Genomic DNA, 22867 nt, shown 5'->3' on the forward strand with positions numbered 1-22867 from the left:
TGATGTTAGATATTGAAAACTAAGGGCCATTATATTAGTTATGAAGATAGAATCCTGTTTTATTAGTGATACTTAACTTTGGTTTTGGGGATGAGGAGAGTTTGATAGAGGAATTTAAAGAACTGAAAAATGTTTTTGAGATAGGTATATGGTGAAGTAGGTTTTAGGAGTTACTAGAAACTGGAGTTAATTTTTTTGGGTTATGTGTATATTCTTACATCCTCCTTTTGGACACTTGCAAAGATGAAAGTGAAAGTGAATAACTTTTGCTGAGATTAATCTCAGTAGAATGAAAAGTAGTAATTGTATAGTCAAGTTTGAATTTCAGATTTAAATATGCTTTATTGATTTGTTTGCTTCATATGAGAATAATGGTTGAAACTACTCAATGTAAAACTGACTTCTGATGTATGTAGACAATGAAGCTACTAAACTCACTGAGTTTTATATACCTTCTTGGAAATAAATTAAAATATTAAGAAAGGAAGTGTTTAACAAATTTTAGGTACACTAAGGGTATTAGGGGAAATGAATGTGTGTGTGTGTATATATATATATATATAAGTCTGAGTACACTCCAATTTTTAAAATCTCTGCCATTTGTACAGTGGGTTTCATTTTCTATCAATACTTTATGGATTTGCAGTTTTAGTTGGTTATTTCTTTTATAATTAGAAAAGATAGTAAAATAAGGATATGTTCTTTTTGAAAAATGAAGATGTTAACAGGGGGAACATATATACATCCTTATTTTAGAAACTAATGAAGTTTCTGTGGTTAAGATCATAACAGCTTCTGGAATGTGTAGGTTGGCGGCTAGTGAAATAGATTTGGAAACAACTAAAAATTAAAGAATAAGATACACAAATTAAAGACATTTCTGAGAAGAATGAGAGAATTCTGTACTTTTCGTGGTCTTTGTGATTGATCATGATTGTAGTCTTCTTTACATTGGCACCATTTTGTTTTGATTAATTTTAATCTTCAGTTGGATGATGGAATCATTTTTGTACATTTCTCTTTGTTAAAGTGTTCTCTTTAGTTATACTAAAAAATTGTTGCCAACATTTCTTTGGGAAATTATACACATCTGTTTGATTTCAGTTGATGATGCTGTATAATGAATCTGCAATTGAGACCATTTAAAAAAGGCAAAATTTATTCTTTGTGCAAATGAGGGTATTTATGTCCTAATGCATTATATTTATTCTTTTTTATATAAAGTAACTCTTAGAACATTGCTGTTGCCCATAGTTACTTTATCATTCTCTAAATTTTACCCAATATCCATGTATATAACTGATTTATTCACATTCATCTTAATATATGGTAATGAATGCCTTGACACAGCTACAGTGTGGGCAGACAGACTAAATAATGGAATTGGACAGGAACTACTAAATAAAGAATCAAATGAACTGTGTAAACTGAAACATGAAGTGTAGCCATTACAATTCCCTGATGGTTATTTTGGCTTCAGTGATGCCCAGAATTCTACCTAGGGAATGTCCTTGGAGATGAAGGGAGATAGATATGAAGAAAACACAATGGGATGGAGTCAAGATGGTGGAGTAGGAGGAAGCGGAGTTTGTGTCTCCTCGCAACTAGGGCACCTACCAGGCACTGGTGGGGGACCACGGACACCTAAGGAGATGGGAGGAACCCCTGAGCAACTGGGTAGGATGTGGGGGTGGGGAGGGAGCGTAGGGAGAGGTAGAGGAGGCAGGTTGGGACCAGTGCCCCTGAGGGGTGGCTGAAGGAGGGGAGGTGTTCCCATGCCTGGAGTGGCCCACGCATGGTGAGGGGAGCATCGGGGATGGGGGAGAGACCCTTGGGGGATCGGAGGGAACACAGCCAGCATTTCCCCTGCCCACTTGGGCTCCGGGGAGTCTGCTGAGGTCCCAGGCCTGGTCCTCTGCCCTCTGAGGCCCCTCCAGCCGTGTGGGTCCTGAGGGCATGGGAGGGCGGGAGAGGGAGAGGGGAGAGGAAAAGTGGAGGCCAGACAGGATTGGTGGCCCTGGGGGGGCGGCTGGGGGAGGGGAGGGGTTCCCACGCTCGGGAGAGGCCCACTACAGTGAGGGGATCAGCGGGGAGCCTGCTGAGGTCCGGGGCCTGATCCTCTGCACTCCGAGGCACCCTGTGCTGCTCAGAGCCTAAGCCCCGCCCCCACACCCCCACCCAGGGCCTAACCTCCGAACTCCTCACTCTGAGGCCCCCTCCGACCCTGCTGCATTTTCCGGCCCTGCAGGTCCTAAGCCTAGGCCCCGCCCCCACCTAAGCCCCGCCCCCACCACCAAGACCTTTTCCAGCCTTTTTTTTTTTTTTTTTTTAGGTGTGGTTCTGTTTTTTTTTATTTTTCATGTTTATTTATTTTGGCTGCACTGGGTCTTAGTTGTGGCACACTGGATCTTTGTTGCAGCATGTTAAGTTGTGGCATGCATGTGGGATCTAGTTCTCCGACCAGGGATCAAACCCCGGCCCCCTGCATTGGGAGCATGGAGTCTTAACCACTGGGCCACCAGCAAAGTCCCTATGGTTCTGTTTTACCTTGTTGTTGTTGCATTTATATCTTTATTTTTTCTAAAAATTTTTAATTTTTCTAATTTTACTTTATTTTTTATTCTTTGTTACTGTACTGCTCCTTTTTTTTTTTTTTTGCTGCACCACGTGGCTTGCAGGATCTTGATTCCCAGGCTGGGGGGGCAGGCCTGAGCTCCTGTGGTGAGAGAGCTGTGTCCAAACTGCTGGACTAACAGAGAACCTCAGGCACCAGGGAATATTAATCAGAGTGAGGTCTCCCAGAAGTCCTCATCTCGGCACCAAGACCCGGCTCTACCCAACTGCCTGAAAACTCCAGTGCTGGATGCCTCAGGCCAAACGACCAGTAAGACATGAACACAGCCCCACCCATCAAAAAAAATGAGATGACAAACAAATATGTTACAGACAAAGGAACAAGGCAAAAGCCTACAAGACCAAATAAATGAAGAGGAAATAGGCAAACTACCTGAAAAAGAATTCAGAGTAATGATAGTAAAGATGATCCAAAATCTAGGAAATAGGATGGAGGCACAGATTGAGAAAATACAAGAAATGTTTAACAAAGACCTAGAAGAATTAAAGAACAAACAAACAGTGATGAACAACACAATATCTGAAATGAAAAATACACTAGAAGGAATAAATAGCAGAATTACTGAGGCAGAGGAACAAATAAGTGAGCTGGAAGATAGGATGGTGGAAATAACTGCTGAGGAGCAGAATAAAGAAAAAAGAATGAAAAGAATTGAGGACAGTCTCAGAGACCTCTGGGACAACGTTAAACACACCAACATTCAAATTATAGGGGTTGCAGAAGAAGAAGAGAAAGAGAAAGTGTCTGAGAAAATATTTGAAGAGGTTATAATCGAAAACTTTCCTAACATGGGAAAGGAAATAGCCACCCAAGTCCAGGAAGTGCAGAGAGTCCCATACAGGATAAACCCTAGGAGAAACACACCAAGACACGTATTATTCAAACTAACAAAAATTAAATTCAAAGAAAAAATATTAAAAGCAGCAAGGGAAAAGCAACAACTAACAAACAAGGGAATCCCCATAAGGTTATCAGCTGATTTTTCAGTAGAAACTCTGCAGCCCAGAAGGGAGTGGCAGGATGTATTTAAAGTGATGAAAGGGAAAAACCTACAACCAAGATTACTCTACCCAGCAAAGATCTCACTCAGATTCGATGGAGAAATCAAAAGCTTTATAGACAAGCAAAAGCTAAGAGAATTCAGCACCACCAAACCAGCTTTACAACAAATGCTAAAGGAACTTCTCTAGGTGGGAAACACAGAGAAGAAGAAGACCCACAAAAGCAAACCCAAAACGATTAAGAAAATGGTAATAGGAACAGACATATCAAAAATTACCTTGAATGTAAATGGATTAAATGCTCCAACCAAGACACAGACTGGCGGAATGGATACAAAAACAAGACCCGTATATATGCTGTCTACAAGAGACCCACTTCAGACCTAGGGACACATACAGACTGAAAGTGAGGGGATGGAAAAAGATATTCTATGCAAATGGAAAACACAAGAAAGCTGGAGTAGCAATACTCATATCAGATAAAATAGACTTTAAAATAAAGACTATTATAAGAGATAAGGAAGGACACTATATAATGATCAAGGGATCAATCCAAGGAGAAAACATAACAATTATATTTATGCACCCAACATAGGAGCACCTCAATACAAAAGACAAATGCTAATAACCTTAAAAGGGAAAATTGACAGTAACACAATAATAGTGGGGGCCTTTAACACCCCACTTACACCAAAAGACAGATCATCGAGACAGAAAATAAATAAGGAAACAGAAGATTTAAATGACACAATAGACCAGATAGATTTAATTGATATTTATAGGACATTCCACCCAAAAGTGACAGAATACACTTTCTTCTCAAGTGCACATGGAACATTCTCCAGGATAGATCACATCTTGGGTCAAAATTAAGCCTCGGAAAATTTAAGAAAGTTGAAACCATATCAGGCATCTTTTCCGACCACAATGCTATGAGATTAGAAATCAATTACAGGAAAAAAACTGTAAAAAACACAAACACATGAAGGATAAACAGTGCACTGCCAAATAACCAAGAGATCACTGAAGAAATTAAAGGCGAAGTAAAAAAATATCTAGAAACACATGACAATGAAAACATGATGACCCAAAACATTTGGGACGCAGCAAAAGCAGTTCTAAGAGGGAAATTTATAGCAGTTCAATCTCACCTCAAGAAACAAGAAAAATCTCAAATAAACAATCTAACCTTACACCTAAAGCAACTAGAGAAAGAAGAACAAAGATAACGCAAAGTTAGCAGGAGGAAAGAAATCATAAATATCAGATCAGAAATAAATGAAAGAGAAACAAAGAAAACAATAACAAAGGTCAATAAAACTAAAAGTTGGTTCTTTGAGAAGATAAACTTGGTAAACCTTTAGTGAGACTCATCAAGAAAAAAAGGGAGAGGACTCAAATCAATAAAATTAGAAATGAAAAAAGGCGAAATTACAACTGACACCACAGAAATACAAAGCATCATAAGAGACTACTACAAGCAACTATATGCCAGTAAAATGGACAACTGGGAAGAACTGGACAAATTCTTGAAAAGGTACAACTTTCCAAGACTGAACCAAGAAGAATCAGAAAATATGAACAGACCAATCACAAGTAATGAGATTGAAACTGTAATTAAAATCTTCCAACCAACAAAAGTTCAGGACCAGATAGCTTCACAGGTGAATTCTATCAAACATTTAGAGAAGAGCTAAAATCTATCCTTCTCAAACTCTTCCAGAAAATTGCAGAGGACCACCCCAAATTCATTCTACAAGGCCACCTTCATGCTGATACCAAAACCAGACAAAGATATCACAAAAAAGAAAATTACAGACCAATATCACTGATGAACATAGACGAAAAATCCTCAACAAAATACTAGCTAACAGAATCCAACAACACATTAAAAAGATCATACACCATGATCAAGTGGGATTTATCCCAGGTATTCAGGGATTTTTCAATATATGCGAATCAATCAACGTGATACACCATATTAATAAATTAAAAACTAAAAACCATATGACCATCTCAATAAATGCAGAAAAATCTTTTGACAAAATTCAACACCATTTATGATAAAAAATCTCCTGAAAGTGGGCATAGAGGGAACCTGTCTCAACATAAGAAAGGCCATATACGACAAACCCACAGCAAACATCATACTCAATGGTGAAAAACTGAAAACATTTCCTCTAAGATCAGGAAGAAGACAAGGATGTCCACTCTCACCACTATTATTCAACATAGTTTTGGAAGTCCTAGCCACAGCAATCAGAGAAGAAAAGGAAATAAAAGGAATACAAATTGGAAAAGAAGAAGTAAAACTGTCACTGTTTACAGATGACATGATACTATGCATGGAAAATCCTAAGGATGTCACCAGAAAACTACTAGAACTAATCAATGAATTTGGTAGAGTTGCAGGATACAAAATTAATGCACAGAAATCTCTTGCAATCCTATACACTAACAACAAAAGATCAGAAAGAGAAATTTAGGAAACAATCGCATTTACCATTACAACAAATAGAATAAAATACCTAGGAATAAATCTACCTAAGGAGGGAAAAGACCCATACTCAAAAAACTATAAAACACTGATGAAAGAAATCAAAGATGACACAAACAGATGGAGAAATATACCACGTTCTTGGATTGGAAGAATCAATATTGTGAAAATGACTCTACTACCCAAAGCAATCTACAGATTCAATGCAATCCCTATCAAATTACCAATGACATTTTTCACAGAATTAGAACAAAAAATTTTACAATTTGTATGGAAACACAAAAGACCCTGAATAGCCAAAGTAATCCTGAGAAAGAAAAATGGAGCTGGAGGAGTCACACTCCCTGACTTCAGACTATACTACAAAGCTACAGTAATCAAGACAGTATGGTACTGGCACAAAAACAGAAATATAGATCAATGGTACAGGATAGAAAATCCAGAGATAAGCCCATGCACATATGGTCACCTAATCTATGACAAAGGAGGCAAGAATATACAATGGAGAAAAGACATCCTCTTCAATAAGCGGTGCTGGGAAAACTGGATGGCTACATATAAAAGAATGAAATTAGAACACTCCCTAACACCATACACAAAAATAAACTCAAAATAGATTAAAGACCTAAATGTAAGACCGGACACTCTAAAACTCTTAGAGGAAAACATCGGAAAAACACACTTTGACTTAAATCACAGCAAGACCTTTTTTGACCCACCTCCTAGAGTAATGAAAATAAAACCAAAAATAAGCAAATGGGACCTCATTAAGGTAAAAGCTTTTGCACAGCAGAGGAAACCATAAACAAGATGAAAACACAACCCTCAGAATGGTAATAAATATTTGCAAATGAAGCAACGTACAAAGGATTAATCTCCAAAATTTACAAGCAGCTCATGCAGCTCAATATCAAAAAAACAAACAGGGCTTCCCTGGTGGCACAGTGGTTAATAATCCGCCTGCCAATGCAGGGGACACTGGTTCCAGCCCTAGTCCAGAGGATCCCACATGCCACGGAACAACTAAACCTGTGTGCCACAACTACTGAACCTGCACTCTAGAGCCCGAGAGCCAGAACTACTGAGCCTGCGTGCCACAACTACTGAAGCCCACGTGCCTAGAGCCCGTGCTCCACAATAAGAGAAGCCACTGCTATGAGAAGCCCGTGTACCACAAGGAAGAGTAGCCGCCGCTCGCTGCAACTAGAGAAAGCCCCCTCGTAGCAATGAAGACCAGACCCAATGCAGCCAAAAATAAATTAATTAAAAAAAAAAAAAACGAACAACACAATCAAAAAATGGGCGGAAGACCTATATAGACATTTGTCCAAAGGAGACATACAGATGGCCAAGAGGCACGTAAAAAGATGTTCAACATCACTAATTATTAGAGAAATGCCAATCAAAACTACAATGAGGTATCACCTCACACCGGTCAGAATGGTATTCATCAAAAAATCTACAAACAATAAATGCTGGGGAGGGTGTAGAGAAAATGGAACCCTCTTGCACTGTTGGTGGGAATGTAAATTGATACAGCCACTGTGGAGAAGAACAGTATGGAGGTTTCTTAAAAAACTAAAAATAGAACTACCATATGACCCAGCAATCCTACTACTGGTCATATACCCTAAGAAAACCATAATTCAAAAAGTCACATGTACCCCAGTGTTCATTGCAGCACTACTTACAATGGCCAGGACATGGAAACAACCTAAATGTCCATTGACAGATGAATGGATAAAGATGATGTGGTACATATATATAATGAAATATTACTCAGCCATAAAAGGAATGAAATTGGGTCATTTGTAGAGATGTAGATGGACCTAGAGACTGTCATACAGAGTGAAGTAAGTCAGAAAGAGAAAAACAAATACCGTATATTAACGCATGTATATGGAGTCTAGAAAAATGGTACTGATGAACCTAGTTGCAGGGCAGGAGTTAGAGACACAGATGTAGAAAACGGATGTGTGGACATGGTGGGGGAGGGGAGGGTGGGATGAACTGAGAGATTAGGTTTGACATCAATACACTACCATGTGTAAAATAGATAGCTAGTGGGAACCTGTTGTATAGCACAGGGAGCTCAGCTCGGTGCTCTGTGATGACCTAGCCGGGTGGGATGCAGCGGGCGAGGGAAGTCCATAAGGGAGGGGATATATGTATACATATAGCTGATTCACTTATTGTACAGCAGAAACTAACACAACATTGTAAAGCAATTATACTCCAATAAAAAAATAAAATAAGGAAGTACAATTTTCCAGAGTCTAGGCAGATATTGGTGCTCCCTACTGCTCTATCAGTGCATTCATACCCAAGAAAGGAATGAAGTAATTTGTATCCAATTTGTTTGGCATTTTTCTTTTTTATGAAAGTCACACAATCTTTTGTCTTGAAATCTGCATGGACAGAAAAACCCTACATATGGAAAGAACCCACTATTTTTTCCCTAGCAAACAGTCAAATGCTACATATGTCATATATAGTTGTCCTTGATCCTGGATAGTGTTTTATGTGGGTTTTAAAACCTGCTTGATAATCAACCAGTCTTGAAGTGTACTATGCGGTAATTTTAGTTCAATTTGGTGTAGATCAGTCAGAGCAGACAAGAGAAAAGTGAATGCAGCTCTTTGGCTCAGGTATCCAGTCACCTTCTCTGGGGAGCTGAATAAGTTTTTCATTTCAGAAAGTAATGATTCAATGTAATTAGAGTTTATTATGTGAATTCTGAAAAATCCCAATGCATTGAACATAAAAATATGTAGGAAAAATACTCTACACTAGCGAAATTTCTGAAAATGATTTCCACAGACCTAAATTGAAAATAATAAGACAGGTGATGGATATGTATATTACTTTTTAATGTATGTGTATTACTAATATATGTATGTAATATATACTAATATATGTATATATGTATGTATATTACATTACTAATTATGTATATTATTGATTGTAGTGATAGTTTTACAGGTATATACATATGTCCAAATTCATCAAATTGTGTGTATTAAATATATACATTCTTTGTATATCAGTGCTACCTCTATAAACTTGTTAAAAATAACCAGTAGGTCACATTTTGTGAAATCAAATATTTTTATAATCAGAATTATAGAATATTTCTACATGGAAGTCAATTATTTTTACTGATTCAGTACAATGAAATTTCAGAAGAAATATGCTATTGACTAAATACTTATATATTCCTGCCATGGCACTCTCTTAAGATCCAGATCCACTTTGTGATTTATTACCTCACACAACAGACACTACCTCCTCTCTCTCCCTCTTCCTTCCTGCCCCTTTTGTCTCCATACTTTTCTTGATCTTTCTTATATATCTATTTTTGTCTTTTTCTCTACTATATCTATTTGTACTTTGCCTTGTTCCACTTTTTTTTAATGGATTTAAAGTATATATATAAATTATAAAAATTTCCAAAATATGAAAGGAGAAAGTAAACAGTTGAAGGAACAGAGAGAGAAAATAAGAGCAGGAAATTAATAAAGATAAGAAAAAGATTATACTGCAGAATCAATAAGATGCTAGCAGTCTAAAAATAACAAGAAAGCATTTTAGTTCCAATTTTCAGAATGTTCATAAGATCAAATCAAATCAATTGTTCAGGAGATGCACAGCCTTTACTGATGCTGAGTCCAGGATGAAGTTTCTCTTCTGAACATCATAAAGATAGCTTCTTCAATAATGTCTCCATAGCTTATTCTTATAGTTATAATTGTTATACTTATATAATTATACTTTATGAGTAACAAATTTCATAAAGCTTTAAAAATAATGACAAAATGCAATTACTAGGTATAATTCTGTATGAGCCCAAAGCAGTACAGTCTAAGCTGCAGCTTAATCCAAGGATAAATTTAGAGTGTCTAGTATTACACACTCTAATTTAGTATCTAGCATTTTCAGTAAGAATTGGACAACCAAACTCAGTAATTCAGAAGTAAAATGTAGCTGGAAGGAGTTGTGGGTTTTGTTTTTAAATGAGCAGTATTAGAACATGTTTGAATAGCAATTGAAATGATTGAATTAATGGGAGAGGCTGATGATCAGGAAGAAGGGGATCACAAAGCAATGAAGTCCTTTAGAAGGAGAGAAGGGGTGGGATGCAGAGCCTGGAGGGTGAGGAGAATTGAAGGACAGGCCTTTTGTAACTTTACTGTGACAAGATGTAGGTCCAGGGAGATTCTGTAGATTTGTTGACGGAAAGATAGGGGAGCTTTGATGATGTCTAAATTTGAAAAAGAAAAGGCATGACACTGATGTCTTGAAGAATAAGAAAGCAAACTCATGAAATATAAGGCAATGTTGAAGTCTGAGATCCTGAATTTTGAAGTGAAGCCAGTCATCCTTAGACGATTTTGCCTGGCAGTGATTTGTTTATCAGTATCCAAGCAACTAAAGTCAGGGCTGGGATTTTGAAACAGAGAATTTCAGATAAAATATTTTTATGAGAATCACTGTAATAATGGACTACTAAATCTAAGAGAAATAAAGTAGAGAAAACTGATACATGGTGAGAATTTAATGGGTTCAATGGATCACAAGCCTTGATAAGGTTGAAGAAGTGAAGTAGTAGGAGTTATAGAGCAAGTGAACCAGAAGAACAAAAGGTGGTGGTCAGAGAATGAATGAAGTGCTGATGTAAAGCGTTCAGAGAGACTGCAGATTCTGATGAGAGGCTCATCAGGCAAGGTGTGACACTGGGGCAGTGGGTTGTGAAGATGGAGAGAAAACCAATGGAAACAAGGATTTCTAGGAAATGAAATGTCTCAGTTGTGGATATTGGAAGAGCCTATTTGATGTTAGCACAATGAAAGAGAAAAAGAAATACATACAGATATATTATTGTGAAATTTTAGAGCACTAAGAATCAGGAGCATATCTTCAAAGATTATAAAGGAAAAAACAATCTACTCAAGGAACATGAATCAAGAAGGCATTTAACATCAAAATTATTAGATGCTAGAAGACAATGGAAAAATTTTCGCTAAGATCTGAGGGAAATGATTTTCAATTTAGACTTCTGTACCCTGCTAAATTGGTAATTAGCAATGAGTGCTGAGTAAATACATCTTCTCAGTGTCACAAGTAGGGCTAAGCAATTGCAAATAGCAAATTTATGTTGCCTCAGGTAGGCCTTTGGGATATGGAAAGGATAACTAATATACTAAACATTTCAATATCCTGAAAGATTTTAACATGCTAGAAAGAGTGATTGAATTGAACAAGGTCAAGTTTAAAAGTCCTTTGCTTATCCATTTTGACTATTTTGTTTTCAGGTATAATGAAAGAATTGTAGTCATGTACGTGAATAAGGGTTGGGCCTTGAAAAAGCCTTTTGTTTTGCATCTGTCAAAAGAAAGCATATGTGATCCTGAACTGTGTTAAACAAAATACCTTCAGAACAAGGAAAGTGAGAGTCTTGCTCCACTCCATCTGGGTAGACCACGTGCTTTTGTTCATTTTTCATTCAGCAGATGTATTAGATATAGAGACTGTCGTGGCTGTTGTGGAGCTTCTGTGCTAACGGGAGAGACAAACAGGTAGCGAACTGATACCAGAATGCTTGATGTGCTTACAGAAGCACACTTTAGCTGCTGTTGGAGTCCAAAGGAATGAGATTCCATAAGAGATTTTATTTGTGAAGGATCTTGAGGAATGAATAGGAGATTATTAGGTGGAGGGCATTCCATAAAGAGAAAAAGTTATCTTCAGATGCTTGATAAAGTGGGGGGTTTTTAGAGATCAGTAAATTTTCTTCTGTGCCTGGAAGTTCATAGAGTAGGGTGTCTGTGATAGTCCTTTAATAAAGCCAAAAAATTTAGGGACAAGTGTCATGATCAAATCTAAACTCACCTGACACCCACCTCATGCCACTGTGAGTGCTTTAATGTGTACAGTGATTCATCAATATAATATTACTATTAATATTTATCTTAGAACACCTTAGCAGTATTATCAAGGGACAATGGGAATATTATATAAATCTGCTTGGAAAAAGCCTTTTGCAAAGTAAGTTTACAGAAACCATCCCCAGTTTCTACTAATATTGAAGAGGTTGTATATGTAGAATATTATACTAGTATCTACTGAAATTGTTTCTATTATTTCTTCCAACTTTTGGTTTAAAAAGCATTCATCTGCTTTTCCATCTCACATTTTAAAATTTCCAAAGATCATAAATTATATTGATGCTTTGTTTATGATATGGATACAAACATTATTTATATTGATGAACTTCAGATGTTCTGACATGAATAGAGACTGACATTATGCACTTTTGTGCCCTGCTTAGTTAAATGTATTATTTTCTCCATTTGTAGTAGGCTGCAATGACAATTGACTGGGTTCTAATCATCCAAATTTATTTCATTTGCAGGCTGAAATGGTTATTTCCACTGAGCTGCTATTACAAGATGCAAAGGAAAAGAGATAAAACAATAAATTGAATGTTCATTTTGGCAGCTATTTTAATTACCATATTGTAAAGATATATTTTATAGTACAACTTTCTTCTTTCATGTTATATTGCAAACAGAAATTTTCATTTCTCCTTTCCATGAAATGCATACTCTGGAAAGTCTCCAGGGCAATGTTAACTACCTGGGAGTACTAGTACTGAGAATATGCTTAATAATCAAAATAATGCCTTATAAATCTTCAACTTATTGATTCTTGTTGATTTTTGGTAATCTGAAAAAAAATCAACTTGCAGATATCGTGTTTATATTTTTATTTATTATTTTTAAAGATAAATTTATTTATTTATTTATTTATGGCTGTGTTGGGTTTTCGTTGCTGTGTGTGGGCTTTCTCTAGTTGCAGCGAGTGGGGGCTACTCTTCGTTGTGGTGCGCGGGCGTCTCACTGTGGTGGCTTCTCTTGTGGCGGAGCACGGGCTCTAGGTGTGCGGGCTTCAGTAGTTGTGACACGTGGGTTCAGTAGTTGTGGCACACGGGCTATAGAGCACAGGCTCAGTAGTTGTGGCGCACGGACTTAGTTGCTCCGCGGCATGTGCGATCTTCCCAGACCAGGGCTCGAACCCGTGTCCCCTGCATTGGCAGGCAGGTTCTTAACCACTGTGCCACCAGGGAAGTCCCTTGTGTTTATATTTTTAAATCCCAAGTCTGATGGTGTTTTTTTATTTTAAAACATTTGTTCCTGCCCCCCACCCCCACATGTGTTGATGAATAAGAAAATAATTGAGGCCCAAATGTTAAAGTTACAGAAAATATCACACTATTTAAATGTTTATTATTATGATTTTTACTTTTTTGTTGTTTGGTGACATTCATGTATTATAGTTTATCACAGTGGAGTACTATCTTAATCCATTTGGGCTGTTATTAAAATATACCATAGACTGGGGTGGCTTTTACCCAACAGAAATTTATTTCCAATAGTTCTGGAGGCTGGGAAGTCCAAGATCAAGGCACCAGTAGATTTGGTTTCTGGTAAGGGCCTGCTTCCTGTTCATAGATGTCTGACTTTTCAGTGTGTCCTCACATGGCAGAAGGGTCAACAAAGATTTCTGGGGTCTCTTTTATAAGGGTGCTAATCTCATTCATGAGGGCTCCATCCTCATGACATAATCGCCTCCCCAAGGCCCCATATCCAGGTATTATCACATTGGGTATCAGGACTTAACATATGAATTTTGGGTGACACAAACATTCAGGCTATAGCAAATACCTGCTGGATATATAGAATTTTATTTATATTTAAATTTTTCATTGAGCTTTAGATTTTTTACTCACTTCATTCCACACTTTTTGTATCAAAGTTTTAATTTTTTCAGCCAATGTATTTTGAACATCTAATTTTGCTTGATCTAAATTTTATAATACAAAGATAAATTGTGCTTGTGTAGGTCTTTTCCATATAACACTATAGTTGATCTCCATACCAACCTTGTGAGGTACGTTTTATTTTCCCCTTTGTGTGGATGAAGAAATTGAAGATTGGATGATTTATTTGTACTGAAGTCATAGATTTAATAATTTACTACATTTTAAGTTTTGCTCAGGGATAAGACCTGAGAAACTGGAGATTTCCTTCCTAATGTGATACCCTTAATTGCTTATATATGCTACCACCATCTGTTACCTTGGTCATGGTTATAATGTCCTAACTCTAAGTCTATTCTTGTCCCTTTCCAATTCGTTTTCTACTCGGCAGTTCTTGTAATAAAAACGAGGAAACAAACAATTACAAATTATATCATGCCACTCTCCAGCTTAAAATCTTTTGTGTTTATAATAATATCCAAACTTTTACCAACGCTTATAGGTCTCCCTGTATGTTCTGGCCTAGCCTAACATCCAGCTTCATCTACGGGCACTCTCTTCCTCACTCTGGCCTTCTCTCAGTTCCTGGTACATGTCTGACTTTTTCTACCATGAAGTTTTTAACTTGCCATTCCCTCTACCTGGGCTATTCTGCCCATCCTTAAGCTCCAAGCTTTATGCACAAAATGGTTAGGAGTGTGGGCTCCAGGCTCTGGCTTAGAGTTCGTTTGAATGACTTTGAAAAAATTACTGTGCCTGTTTTTTCCATCTACAAAACGGAGATAAAATAGTACAATTATAATGTGTGAGAATCAAATGGGATAATTCCTAAAAAGCATGTAGCAATTTCCTGGTACATTGTAAGTGCTCGTGAAATTTTAGCTGCTAGTATTATTTAGCTGCTGTATTATATGAAATAATATAAAAACTATTTTACCCATTAGTCTTTATCACAGCACCCTTTTTATCTGCATCATAGTCCTTTCATAACTTTTAACTATTTATTTGTTATTTACTTATTTATTTTCTGCCCTTCTCACTAGGATGAGGACCAGGACCAGTATGTGTTGTTCCCCATTGTTTCCCCAGCACTTAGCATTTAATATCTTTTGAATTGAATGAGTAGGTGCAGAGTAACTTTGAATCTTTTTGAGACTATCAAATAAAGATAGTCTTGAATTATGGCTATTTTGTAAAGGGAATTGCATTTCATTTCTCTCATTTGTCTCTTTCCTTTGAACCTATTGTACACGACTTTTCTCTGTTACTTTATCTTTAGAAAGTGGAAGTCATTGCCCAGTACAGGGGATTGAGATGGGTTTCTGAGAGAGTTCACAGACCTCTGTTCAGATAATTCAAATCTTGATAAAAGATAAAGGGAAATGTTTAGACTTGCCCACATTTCATTTTGTCGGATTAGGGATTTTGTTGTCTGCCAGGAGTGAGGAAGGAGCTCCAGCTGTAGGTAGCAGAGATAAACACTTCCCCTCTCTGGGGAAGAGTTTTGGGCACCACTGCCTTTCTTGGCTATCCCACAACATCCCCTGCTCTCCTTAATGAAACACCCATGCCCAGTGTAAGCTGTGAATGGGGACTAAACCCAGCACTTCCTCGGAGGCATTAGAATAGGTGTTAATTGGATTTGTCTTTCCCCAGCATCAGCTCAGCCAGTGGACAGCTGAGCTTGGGGTACTGGTTGGTATTTGGCTGAGAATCCTCTCCATATTTCCCCCAGTCATAAATTCTAATAAAATGTTTAACTTTTAAATAAAACTTAACTAATAAAACTAACTTTTGGTGGACAAACTTGCCAGGACATACCAGAATATGCCTTATTATGAGGTTTTCTTGCAGTACCTACGTAGGTGATTTAACAGAAACCGGTGTATTATCTCGTTATAGTGCAGCATAAAAACTGCTCACTCAGCTTCAGCCATGCTAGCTTCCTCAGTGTTCCTAAAAGCACATTTCCGCCTCAGGGCCTTTGCACTCACAGTTCACTTGGCTGGGAATGCTGTTTCCACAGATATCCCCATGGCTTGCTCCATCATTTCATTCAGGTATCTTGAGATGTATATTTTTCGCATCTTGGGCCAGATGACATAGTTCTTTTAAAAAATGTGTCATAATAATCCCAGTTGTTTATGTGCATCTCTTTTAAGATTTGTAAATTGTGACACATTTGTATTGAAAAATTGTAGCTGAATGGATAACTTCCTCTGTAGTTTTATTTCATTTTTTTTTAAATTTTATTTTTTAATTTTTGGCTGCATTGGGTCTTCGTTGCTGCACACAGGCTTTCTCTAGTTGCAGCAAGAGGGGGCTACTCTTCATTGCAGTTCATGGGCTTCTCATGGCAGTGGCTTCTCTTGTTGCGGAACATGGACTCTAGGCATGCAGGCTTCAGTAGTTGTGGCACACGGGCTCAGTAGTTGTGGCACACGGGCTCAGTAGTTGTGGCTCACGGGCTCTAGAACGCAGGCTCAGTAGTTGTGGCTCATGGGCTTAGTTGCTCTGCAGCATGTGGGATCTTCCCGGACCAGGGATCAAACCCGTGTCCCCTGCACTGGCAGGCAGATTCTTAACCACTGCACTACCAGGGAAGTCCTATTTCACTTTATATATAAGAAATTTTATTCTTTAAGTATATTTAGGCTATACCCCAGGTTTTTCTACTTGTATGTGGAAGCCTATTCAAAATCCTTCTAGGACCTAAATGAATTAAATTTCCTTTGAAATATCAGCGCCGTAATATTTATGTAAAAATTTACAGCTCTATCTAAAATGACAATAAATTCTATCCTAAGGAAAACACATTTTATTAAGGCCGCTTTTTTTTTCATATCTGCTATTTGAAAGTTACTGGGTTAGGTTCTATGTGGGTCTAATGAAGTTTATTATGGAATCCCTGCTCTTTAGTTTATAATAGCCCTGAGGAAATAATGGTGAGAACGATGACAATGGATAGCATTTATTGAGCACCTAATATATTTTAGGCACCGTTCTGAGTATTTTATTAAAAGGTACGTATACATGAGAGGAAATGACTGCAATGAGGCAGTGCGTTGTCTCACTTTCAGGATCTCAGAATCTGGGAGTAGTAAAGGATCTTGTTCAGTATGATGAACCCTGGAGGTAGCTCTTCTCTAATGATCTTGACAGGCATTCCTGCAGGATCTCCATGGAGATTTGCAAGAAGGGCGGGGCTTTGAGCCCTGAAGAAGGAGCTCACACTGCCCAGAAGGAGCTGAGGCTGAAAGATGAGGGCCATGAACAGCTGTTTGAGGTGTGGGAACACCTGGAACAGGAGCTGGAGGAGTTACTGATGGCCAGCCTGTCTGAGGAAGCCCACAAGATGGTGTAAGAAGCCCACATGAAGTAGGTGGGATCAGAAAAGCAGCTGAAGGAGGCATAGGCTGACATGCCGTAGGTGGAAGTGACAGCCTTGAAGACATCGGTCATCATATCCACACCAGCCTCTCCCAACCATGAGCTCCACCTGGCCCCACTAAGCCTGGACCCCACAAGGGCCCAGAGCACTGGCAGCTCCATCTGCCCAGCTGTGTGTCCCGCTGTGGGACATGCTCTCACCCTGGACTAGGATGACAAGGAGGTGGACATGAGTTCTTTCCCACCCTGGACAAGCCCTGTTCCTTCCTGGGAAGGGTGTACCATAAGGATGTGGGCCCCTGCCTGGATTTCACAAAGTGGGATCTCCTGGTGCTGGTGCAGGCCACTCTGGAGGACAACATGCTCACCACCCAGCCTGTGGCTTTGCAGGCAGCCACAGTCAAGTGTGCAAGTGCCAACGTATGTGCCCACACCTGCTACTATCACATTTGGCTCTGTCACTCCAATAGTCAGGACTACATCTCACCATCCTCTTGGGCCTGCATCACTGCAGCATGCAACTTCATCACCTACATCTGCTACATCCAGTGAGGACTGTGTGGCAGAATGTGAAGCCAGTGTTTCAGGAGCTCACAAAACTACAAAAGGAGATGTAGCTGAATCAGCTCAGCTTCATCCTCTAGAAGGCCAAGGGCACTGCCTGGGCCTGGATGGGTGCTCTCGGTTGGAGCAAACACCTGCCCCAAGATGGGCAGACACAGAGAAAGACAAGGTCCTGGAGCCAACCCTGAGCCAGAAGCCACCCATCTACCTAGGAGTAGGGACAAATGGCTGGGACCCGGAGGCAGCACTGAGCTGCCAAATATCTGTCCCAGGATGGATGGAGGGACAGACAGGTCTGTACCTCCAGAGATGGCCTGTCTTTCTTCCCCATTGAGTTCTATATCTCCCAAGGAGATTTTAAAGAAAGCACCAAACACCAAGGAGCTCAGAGCCTTAAACACTTCCTGAGGCAACTGACTCTGTGAATATCTATAATTATTATATAATTCTATCGTGCCTTCTGCCCTTTGCAGCTCCCTTGCTATTGTCTAATCCTTCTGCTGTGTGATAGACCGTCACATACTTGAAAATAGTTATATATCACTGGGGGAAAGCCCTGGAACTTTTGTGGCAAAGTCAACCTTAATGGGGTATCCCTGACTCAGTGATGGCGGAAGCCATGTTTGTTCTTCCCCCATCACTCCATCTTCCCAGGTCGAAGGGGAGCTCCGTGAGAGCAGAGGCTCTTGCTTTATTCCCATTCTTGCTGATTTTATCCCCAGCATCTTGCACTGACTTATATAAATGAATGAAAGAGTGAATAAATACCAGTCTGGGTTTACTGTGTTGGACCCCAAGCTTACCTTTGGTAAGACTCCAGATTTAGAGGATCCTAATACTAGCATACTTTGTCATCAGCATTCTCCCTTCTACCTCTCTACTCACACCCCTCCATAATTGTGCTCTCTTTATCCTTCTTCTAAAGGATTAAACCTTCAGTGACATTTACAAAGAAAGGTAAAATTGTTATATCTGACCTTGGTCCTACTATCTTTGATGAGGAGAAATGAGGAAAACATCTGATCAGCACCATGGGCAGAAACCAACATTCAGAATAAGACTGGAGTGAGGGAGGGCAGAGAAGGAAGCTGAAAGGAGGGGGGATGAAAAAGACACTGAAGCCCTGTGGCTGACAGGATCTTGGTGTTCTGACTGGGTGTCAGGCCGGTGGCTCTGAGGTGGGAGAGCCAAGCTCAGGACATTGGTCCACCAGAGACCCCCCGGCTCCAAGTAACATCAAACGGCAAAAGCTCTCCCAGAGATCTCTATCTCAATACTAAGACCCAGCTCCACGCAACAACCAGCAAGCTACAGTGCTGGACACCCTATGCCAAACAACTAGCAAGACAGGAACACAACCCCATCCATTAGCAGAGAGGCTGCTTAAAATCATAATAAGGTCACAGACACCACAAAACACACCACCCAACGTGGTCCTGCCCACCAGAAAGACAAGATCCATCCTCATCCACCAGAGCACAGGCACTAGTCCCCTCCACCAGGAAGCCTACATACCCACTGATTCAACCTTAGACACTGGGAGCAGACACCAAAAACAATGGGAATTACGAACCTGCAGCCTGTGAAAAGGAGACCCCAAACACAGTAAGTTAAGCAAAATGAGAAGACAGAGAAACACACAGCAGATGAAGGAGCAAGGTAAAAACCCACCAGACCAAACAAATGAAGAGGAAATAGGCAGTCTACCTGAAAAAGAATTCAGAGTAATGATAGTAAAGATGATCCAAAATCTTGGAAATAGAATGGAGAAAATACAAGAAACATTTAACAAGGACCTAGAAAAACTAAACAGCAAACAATGCTGAACAACACAATAAATGAAATTAAAAATTCTCTAGAAGGAATCAATAGCAGAATAACTGAAACAGAAGAACAGGTAAGTGACCTGGAAGATAAAATAGTGGAAGTAACAACTGCAGAGGAGAATAAAGAAAAAAGAATGAAAAGAATTGAGCACAGTCTTAGAGACCAATGAGACAACATGAAACACACCAAGATTCGATTTATAGGGCTCCCAGAAGAAGAAGAGAAAAAGAAAGGGACTGAGAAAATATTTGAAGAGATTATAGTTGAAAACTTCCGTAATATGGGAAAGGAATTAGTCAATCAAGTCCAGGAAGCACAGAGAGTCCCATACAGGATAAATCCAAGGAGAAACACGCCAAGACACATACTAATCAAACTATAAAAAATTAAATACAAAGAACAAATATTAAAAGCAGCAAGGGAAAAACAACAAGTAACATATAAGGGAATCCCCCTAAGGTTAACAGCTGATCTTTCAGCAGAAACTCTGCAACCCAGAAGGGAGTGGCAGGACATATTTAAAGTCATGGAAGGGAAAAACCTACAACCAAGATTACCTAGCAAGGATCTCATTCAGATTCGACGGAGAAATTAAAACCTTAACAGACAAGCAAAAGCTAAGAGAATTCAGCGCCACCAAACCAGCTTTACAACAAATGCTAAAGGAACTTCTCTAGGCAGGAAACACAAGAGAAGGAAAACACCTACAATAACAAACCCAAAATAATTAAGAAAATGGTAATAGGAACATACATATCGATAATTACCTTAAATGTAAATGGATTAGATGCTCCAACCAAAAGACATAGACTGGCTGAATGGATACAAAAGCAAGACCCATATATATGCTGTCTACAAGAGACCCACTTCAGATCTAGGGACACATACAGACTAAAAGTGAGGGGATGGAAAAAGATATTCCATACAAATGGAAATCAAAAGAAAGCTGGAGTAGCAGTTCTCATATCAGACAAAAGAGACTTTAAAATAAAGACTATTACAAGAAACAAAGAAGGACACTACCTAATGATCAAGGGATCAATCCAAGAAGAAGATATAACAATTGTAAATATTTATGCACCCAACACAGGAGCACCTCAATACATAAGGCAAATGCTAACAGCCATAAAAGGGGAAATCGACAGTAACACAATCATAGTAGGGGACTTTAACACCCCACTTTCACCAATGAACAGATCATCCAAAATGAAAATAAATAAGGAAACACAAGCTTTAAATGATACATTAAACAAGATGGACTTAATTGATATTTATAGGACATTCCATCCCAAAACAACAGAATACACTTTCTTCTCAAGTGCTCATGGAACATTCTCCAGGATAGATCATATCTTGGGTCACAAATCAAGCCTTGGTAAATTCAAGAAAATTGAAATCATATCAAGTATCTTTTCCAACCACAACACTATGAGACTAGATATCAATTACAGGAAAAAGTCTGTAAAAAATGCAAACACATGGAGGCTAAACAATATGCTACTTAATAACCAAGAGATCACTGAAGAAACCAAAGAGGAAATCTGAAAATACTTAGAAAGAAATGACAATGAAAACACGACAACCCAAAACCTATGGGTTGCAGAAACAGCAGTTCTAAGAGGGAAGTTTATAGCAAAACAATCCTACCTCAAGAAACAAGAAACATCTCAAATAAACAACCTAACCTTACACCTAAAGCAATTAGAGAAAGAAGAACAAAAAAACCCTAAAGTTAGCAGAAGGAAAGAAGTCATAAAGATCAGATCAGAAATAAATGAAAGAGAAATGAAGGAAACAATAGCAAAGATCAATAAAACTAAAAGCTGTTTCTTTGAGAAGATAAACAAAATGATAAGCTATTAGCCAGACTCATCAAGAAAATAAGGGAGAAGACTCAAATCAATAAAATTAGAAATGAAAAAGGAGAAGTAACAACTGATACTGCAGAAATACAAAGAATCATGAAAGATTACTAAAAGCAACTATATGCCAATAAAATGGACAACCTGAAGTAAATGAACCAATTCTTAGGAAAGCACAACCTCCCAAGACTGAACCAGGAAGAAATAGAAAATGTAAACAGACCAATCACAAGCACTGAAATTGAGACTGTGATTAAAAATCTTCCAACAAACAAAAGCCCAGGACCAGATGGCTTCACAGGCAAATTCTATCAAACATTTAGAGAAGAGCTGACACCTATATCCTTCTCAAACTCTTACAAAATATAGCAGAGGGAGCAACACTCCCAAACTCATTCTACAAGGCCACCACCATCACCCTGATACCAAAACCAGACAAAGATGTCACAAAGAAAGAAAACTACAGGCCAGTATCACTGATGAACATAGATGCAAAAATCCTCCACAAAATACTAGCAAACAGAATCCAACAGCACATTAAAAGGATCATACACCATGATGAAGTGGGGTTTATCCCAGGGTTGCAGGGATTCTTCAATATACGCAAATCAATCAATGTGATACATCATATTAACAAATTGAATGAGGAAAACCATATGATCATCTCAATAGATGCAGAAAAAGCTTTCAACAAAATTCAACACCCATTTATGATAAAAACCCTCCAGAAAGTAGGCATAGAGGGAACTTACCTCAATATAATAAAGGCCATATATGACAAACCCACAGCCAACATCATTCTCAGTGGTGAAAAACTGAAACCATTTCGTCTAAGGTCTGGAACAAGACAAGGTTGCCTATTCTCACCACTGTTATTCAACATAGTTTTGAAAGTTTTAGCCACAGCAATCTGAGAAGAAAAAGAAATAAAAGGAATCCAAATCAGAAAAGAAGAAGTAAAGCTGTCACTGTTTGCAGATGACATGATACTATACATAGAGAATCCTAAGGATGCTACCAGAAAGCTACTAGAGCTAATCAACGAATTTGGTAAGGTAGCAGGATACAAAATTAATGCACAGAAATCTCTTGCATTCCTATACACTAATGGTGAAAAATCTGAAAGAGAAATTAAGGAAACACTCCTATTTACCATTGCAAGAAAAAGAATAAAATACCTAGGAATAAACCTACCTAAGGAGACAGAAGTCCTGTATGCAGAAAAGTATAAGACATTGATGAATGAAATTAAAGATGATACAAACAGATGGA

General features: G+C 38.6%; 1 protein-coding gene across 12 annotated transcripts in view; it reads left to right on the top strand.

Annotated features, from left to right (window-relative positions):
- Positions 1-22867, top strand: part of BBS9 (Bardet-Biedl syndrome 9) — a 480217-nt gene that overhangs the window by 224093 nt on the left and 233257 nt on the right. The gene's annotated exons all lie outside the window — the stretch shown is intronic.

The sequence above is a fragment of the Balaenoptera borealis genome (genome assembly GCF_965194805.1).
Source record: "Balaenoptera borealis genome assembly, chromosome: 7".
NCBI classification, from domain to species: domain Eukaryota; kingdom Metazoa; phylum Chordata; class Mammalia; order Artiodactyla; family Balaenopteridae; genus Balaenoptera; species Balaenoptera borealis.